Source organism: Lactuca serriola, chromosome 2, assembly GCF_051521515.1.
Source record: "Lactuca serriola cultivar US96UC23 chromosome 2, Lser_US96UC23_V15, whole genome shotgun sequence".
Classification (NCBI taxonomy): Eukaryota; Viridiplantae; Streptophyta; class Magnoliopsida; order Asterales; family Asteraceae; genus Lactuca; species Lactuca serriola.
Window position 1 is genome coordinate 29,032,677 of NC_136409.1, and position 6,796 is coordinate 29,039,472.

Sequence of the window (6,796 nt, forward strand, 5' to 3'; positions counted from 1 at the left end):
GCTGGCACTCAACCCGAGGAGGAAACTCCGGTTGAACCAATTGACGAATCCTTACCTCTTAGACGTTCCGATAGAGTTAGAGTTCATCCCCAGTTTTATGGCTTTCATATTACTACCGAAGGGGACACGTATATTAGTGATGGTACACTAGTAAATCTTGATGAACCTAATAGCTACAAGGAAGCCATGGCAGGCCCGGAGTCTGTAAAGTGGAAAGAGGCAATGGATAGCGAGATCCAATCCATGTATGATAACCAAGTTTGGAATTTGGTTGATTACGTACCCGGACGTAAGACCGTTGGGTGCAAATGGATCTTCAAGAAGAAAACCGACGTGGATGGGAACGTACACACATATAAAGCGCGATTGGTCGCGAAGGGCTTTACTCAAACTCCCGGAGTTGACTATGATGAGACCTTCTCACCAGTTGCGAAGATTAAATCTATTAGAGTGATGTTAGCAATTGCCGCATTTCATGATTATGAGATTTGGCAAATGGATGTCAAGACCGCTTTCCTTAACGGAAAGTTGGCTGAGGATGTTTACATGGCTCAGCCAGAGGGGTTTGTGGATCCAAAGCATCCGGATAGAGTGTGTAAGCTTGAGAAGTCCATTTATGGACTTAAGCAAGCATCTCGCAGATGGAATCTTTGTTTCGATGAGAAAGTCAAAGAGTTTGGATTTGTACGAAGCGAAGACGAATCTTGTGTATATGTCAAAGCCAGTGGGAGTATAGTAAGCTTCCTCGTTCTATATGTCGATGACATATTACTCATAGGAAATGACATCCCGACTCTGCAGGAAGTAAAGTCCTGGCTCGGGAAGTGTTTCGCTATGAAGGACCTCGGAGAGGCCTCTTACATTTTGGGAATAAGGATAATAAGAGAAAGAAGTAAGAGACTAATTGGACTTAGTCAGAATACTTACTTAGAGAAGGTACTAAAACGTTATAGTATGGAAAACTCAAAGAAGGGAGAACTACCGATACAAAGTAATGCCAAGTTGAGTAAGACTCAAAGTCTGAGTACCGAAGCTGAGATAGCAGAAATGAGCCGAGTACCATACGCTTCCGCAGTTGGCTCAATCATGTACGCTATGACTTGTACTCGCCCTGATGTAGCCTTCGCTTTGAGCATGGTTAGCAGATATCAAGGGAATCCTGGCAAAGCCCATTGGATAGCGGTGAAGAATATCCTTAAGTACCTTCGGAGGACGAAGGAATGGTTCTTAGTCCTCGGAGGAAGTGATGACTTGAAGGTGCGAGGGTATAGTGACGCCAGTTTTCAAACCGACAGGGACAACTACCGTTCACAGTCGGGCTGGGTCTTTACCCTAAATGGAGGAGCAGTGACATGGAAAAGTTCCAAGCAGGAAACAGTAGCTGATTCAACGTGCGAATCAGAGTACATTGCAGCGAGCGAAGCGTCGAAGGAGGCAATATGGCTAAAGAACTTCATCGGTGATCTTGGAGTCGTACCTGCCATAAAGGAGCCAATGGAGATTTTCTGTGATAACGAAGGTGCGGTTGCCTTAACCAAGGAACCGAGGGATCATGGTAGATCAAGACATATCGACAGAAAGTATCACTTCATTAGACATCGTGTAGAAGAAGGACAACTCGTAGTTAAGAGGATATCATCAGAAGATAACCCAGCAGATCCGCTTACGAAGGGACTGAGTAGGGTTAAGCACTTGCAGCATGCTAGGAGTATTGGGCTGAAGGATGATATTAGCATAGATTAGATAGTATTAGAAACGTGTAATAGATAAATGTAATTGACATTTGATGATTAAATAAAGGAGTTTTATTTATGAGTAATGTTACTATCTTATGTTAATTGTTTAGCTATTGTTTCACTTTGCATGTTTTGACTTCCAGAATAATTGAGGTTATTAGGAATAATCGAATTATTCAAATGGTCCACAATCGTTCATATGTTGGAAGTAGATATGAAAGAAGATTGTCGTGAATTGGTGTGTAGAATGTCTAAATGATGTTAGACATAGCAAAGGATTGCTGCAACGTTCATGAGTGCTTATGAACTAGTTTTGAGCATTGGAATAAACCCGCGCTTGCTGGAATCACTTTATGGAATAAGATATAAAAGGGTGATCGCAAGACGATAATATCATATAGTCTTAAAACCTAGATATATGGTTTATTATTTGTTAATTGATTGTACATTGATAATACGAAAACGCATCAGTAACTTGGTGTTATAAAACGTATTGTTGTGTATAGTTGGTAAATGAATAAGTAAATGCATATAAGTCGAAGTTTATCTGTAACTTTTATCTAAGAAGGTAAAAGCGATATCTCGGCCGCTCGATGATTTGATTTGACTTATGTGCCGGGCCCGGTCAGAACTAAATTGATGTGTTCGATTAAGTTCTATGTCAAATAAATCAGAGATCGAGAAACCTAAATGCTTGACTAACCATTCCATAGGATTGTCAGCATGATATCTAACAGAGGACTGTACGTTCCCTTATCTAAAGGACAAGATTGATTAGATCAGAGTTGACAGCGTCTTTGAGAGCTACGATTGCAAACCAAATTGTACTTGTATAGTTACTAGACTTATCCAAGTGGGAGACTGTTGGAATAGTGTCTAAGGCTGTAACTATATCCGGTTGTGCATGGTCCTTTTGGGTTGCCTTCACCATAGCAACTTGATAGGATGATTTATTAAGAGAGAATAAATATTATTAATATATTATGGGAATAATATAATGAATAATATATTTGTTATTTGATTAATATAAGTCATAGAATTAATTAGAATTAATTTGGTGACTTAAAGAGGTTAATTAAATAAAGGGGTATAAACTGTCAATTGTTTGATAGTTAAGCTTTAAACTGTAAATCCATTTGGATATACTTTGGACGGATTCTAAGAGCTTTAGGAAAGCTAAAGTCGTCCATATGGTTATCTAGGAATGGATTTGGATAGCCTTAAGAGAAGATTATCTGATAGGGACTTATCTGTAATCCTTAAGGAATCTATAAGTATAAATAGACCCCATGGCATAGGGAATTCGACACTTCTGAAAAAGCAAGAGAACTCTGGTCGAATTCCTTCCCTCTCCTCTCTCCCAAATCATCCTCCTTGCTTTGGTGTTTGTAAGCCATTAGAGGAGTGACATTTGTGACTCTAGAAGCTCCAAGACCTCAAGATCAACAAGGAACTCAAAGGTATGATTCTAGATCTGTTTCAATGTTCTTGTTTAACCTAATTAGTAATTAGAAGTCTTGGATTCAAAGCATGTTTATTAGAAAGCCTAGATCCGAGCATTAGGGTTTTGCATGCGTACATAGGAAAGTTCTTATGGCTAAAACCCATCAGTTCCCTCATCGTACCACATACCATGCGATCACATAACATACATATTGCTAGGCTATTCTGGGGTGCCCGACTACCCGGTGCGGCCATTCTGGGGTGCCGTCCTACCCGTGTCAAGCCATTATGGGGTGCTGACTACCCATCGGTCCTAACAAGAGATCCTCGGGGACTATTTCACCCCTACTGCTACTACCACATATATCATATCAGGCCAGCGTATAAACATATCATCAAATACTGTCAGACATAGCTGGGGTGTCTGATCTACCCTTCGGTCCTAACGACCGAACTCTACTACTATCACATATAACATATCATGCCAGCACATAACATATCAGGTCGTAGAAAACCTAGATGATATCACAAAGACAATCATCTAACATATAACTCCTACTGGTGGGCCGGCATTGTGGCCGTAGACCCACCGCTACTGGAAGGTAACTCACCTCAAAGTAGCTGCTGATTTGAGCGGGAACTGACTATCTACTACTGTTGCTGCTGTTCCGGAAGTCCTCCGACTATAATTCCCACAAAACGCTCGGTCAAACACTGCTAGCTGAACTTAGGGTAAAATGACCATTTTACCCTTGACCAGGTCAAAGTCCAAGTCAAAGTCAACTTCCAGTTGACCCAACTCGCCGAGTTGGCTTTCCAACTCGTCGAGTCCCTACCCATTCGATTGACCTTAATCCCGCCTCTACTCGTCGAGTCAGGCATTGACTCGACGAGTTCTCCTTCTAAACTGAGGTCAAAAGGTCCTTCATCCTACTCGCCGAGTTGCATGAACAACTCGTCGAGTTCATCTTTATCCGATGAACACCCCATGATGAGACTCGCCGAGTTGTATGAACAACTCGTCGAGTCTGTTCTTGAGGTAAGAAGATGGCCTTGGACTCACCAAGTCAGGGCATTGACTCGCCGAGTCCCTCCATGGGTGAGTCTGGCTTCTGATTCACTGAGTCCCCCCCCCCCCCGCATGACTCACGACTCCACTCAGCAAACACGAAAAGGGGGAAAACTCGGGGACTCGCGGCTCGACTCGCCGAGTCCGATGAACGACTCGCCGAGTCGTTCACATGCAATTACTACATACTCGATTTTGCTTGAATCCAGCTCATGCCATACATAGATATGGGCTCTTAGGGTAGGTTTTACACGTAAAGTTTCCAACTTTACGTGTATACATGCATAGGATGGGGATTTAAGGCTTAATAAAGACTAAAATGGTAGATCTAAGACATTCAAACCATTTATTTCCATAAAGACCATGGATCTGAGCTTCTGGAGCTCAAACATGCCTAGATCTAGAGGTTAATCAACTCATTACCATCCCTAATCCATAAACAAGCTTGGAAATGGCTCAAGAAGGACTTTAATGGTGCTCTAAGGGACTCTTAGCATAAAAATAGAAGGAAACTGAGTTATACCTCAAGGAATCTCTGAAATAACACCAAGATATTTGGCCTCCTTCTTCTTCTCTTGATCTACCCTCCTTTTTCTCTCAAAATCTTCAAGAAATCACACCAAAACACTTCAATCTCACAAGAAACAGGGTTAGGATGATATAGGGAGCTCTGAGGGCGAAGGAGTCGGGCTTGGGGCACATAAGGTTGGTTTAAATAGGGTGCAAACCCTTAAAATTAGTGTTTCATCTAGACAGTGGGGACTCGCCGAGTCGCCAACTTAAACATGCTCAATAACCCGGCTCTACTCGGTGAGTTGGGCCTATAACTCACCGAGTTCAAGGCTAAACATGTAAATTACTTAGATAGGTCATACGTACCAGGAACCAGGTACTACACAGCAGTAGGATGGCCTATGTAGGTTATGGACATCTTCAACTAGCTAAGGAACGTATATGTAACAGTATACGCAAGCTAGTTAGGGGGAGGTGGTGGGGACTCCTAGTGCAACTGATGGCGGAGGGTAGGTCGGAGAGCGCCCTAGGGAAGCCTAGGATGAGGTCAGTGGAAAGGGTATCGGTAAAAGGGACTTGGTGAAGTCCAAGAAATCCTTGAGGAATGTACGGGTAGATGTGGAAGGTAGTATGGGCCCATACTACTGAAAGCAGAGGACCCGTACTCGAATCAAGGAGGGCCTAGATGGAACCTGGAAACTTGGAAAGTGTGTGAGACCTCTAAAAAGTATATGTGACCCTGACATTCGTATGATTATTTTCAGAATGGTGGTCATGCGACATGGAGCTGGAGGTTCAGGATCTGGGTCAGGCTCGTACTCGGGCGTAGGGTCCGAGCATGTGGATGATGGGTTACGTGAGTTCATCACGTTCGAGATCACGAGGGTTATCCTTGATGCAACGCCGGTTATCTTCAGTTCGATCAAGGAAGGGATCATTAAGCTGATGGAGGATCGCCTCAGGGCGTTCAGGAGCGACATGGCGGCCAACCAGTCAGGATCATGCACACTATCCTTTAAGGACTTCAGAGGGAGTGGTGCGTCGGATTTCCATGGGGTGAAAGACCCCATTGCTGCTAGGAGATGGATCGCAGACATCGAGTCTGCCCGGTGGGGTCAAAGGTCCATTTCGCTGCAGGGTGTTTGAGAGACAGGGCCAGAGATTGGTGGGATTTGGTTGGTCACTCTCTGGGACCCTCGGTTGTTGAGGCTATGACCTGGTCAGACTTTGTGACCAGATTCAAGGCAGAGTTTGCACCAGCTGTGGAGCTTCAGTAGCTAGCCAGGGAGTTCTTGGACATGAGGCAAACTACGGAGACTGTGGCAGAGACCACCGCCAAGTTCTGGGAGAAGGCATTGCTGGTGCCCCAATATGCGGGTGATGAGGACACGAAGAGGACCCGCTACCATGGCATGCTACGAGCTGACATTCGGGAGCATTTCAGTTTCTCAGCTTGCCCTACCCTGGATTCCATGATTGCCAGGGCTAGGGAGAGGGAGATTGATCTGGAGCACATCCAGAAGAGGAAGGAAGTAGAGGGGTTGACGATGGGGGCTTCGGGGAAAAAGCCCAAGGGATCCGAGGGTAGGCCGAAAGGCCAGTTAGGGCGGAACCGTTGTGGGAAATGCGGTCGGTTACACGAGGGAGCATGTCGCACTGGGTCGGGTTCATGCTGTTATAAGTGTGGCATGGTTGGACATTTTGGCAGAGATTGTACTGCCCTTACTCCTACGATTTAGATATCTGACTCGATTTGCTTTCATTGCAGTCAGAAGGGCCATAAAAAGGCCAATTGCCCTAGATTGACAGCAGCAGCAGCGGTGCCGGTAGTGGCGCCGACTCTAGCGACAACATGGGTTGTGGATGGCCGGAAGGCCAAGTTGGAGGCTCCAGTGGTTCGGAGCCGAGCATTTCAGCTGACAACCAAGTAAGCACACGCTGCACCCGATGTGGAGACGGGTATGATTTCCTATCTTATGCTTTTATGTTTTGTTGCTGTGATTTTGATATATTATGTGCCTTGCTTAGGATCGTT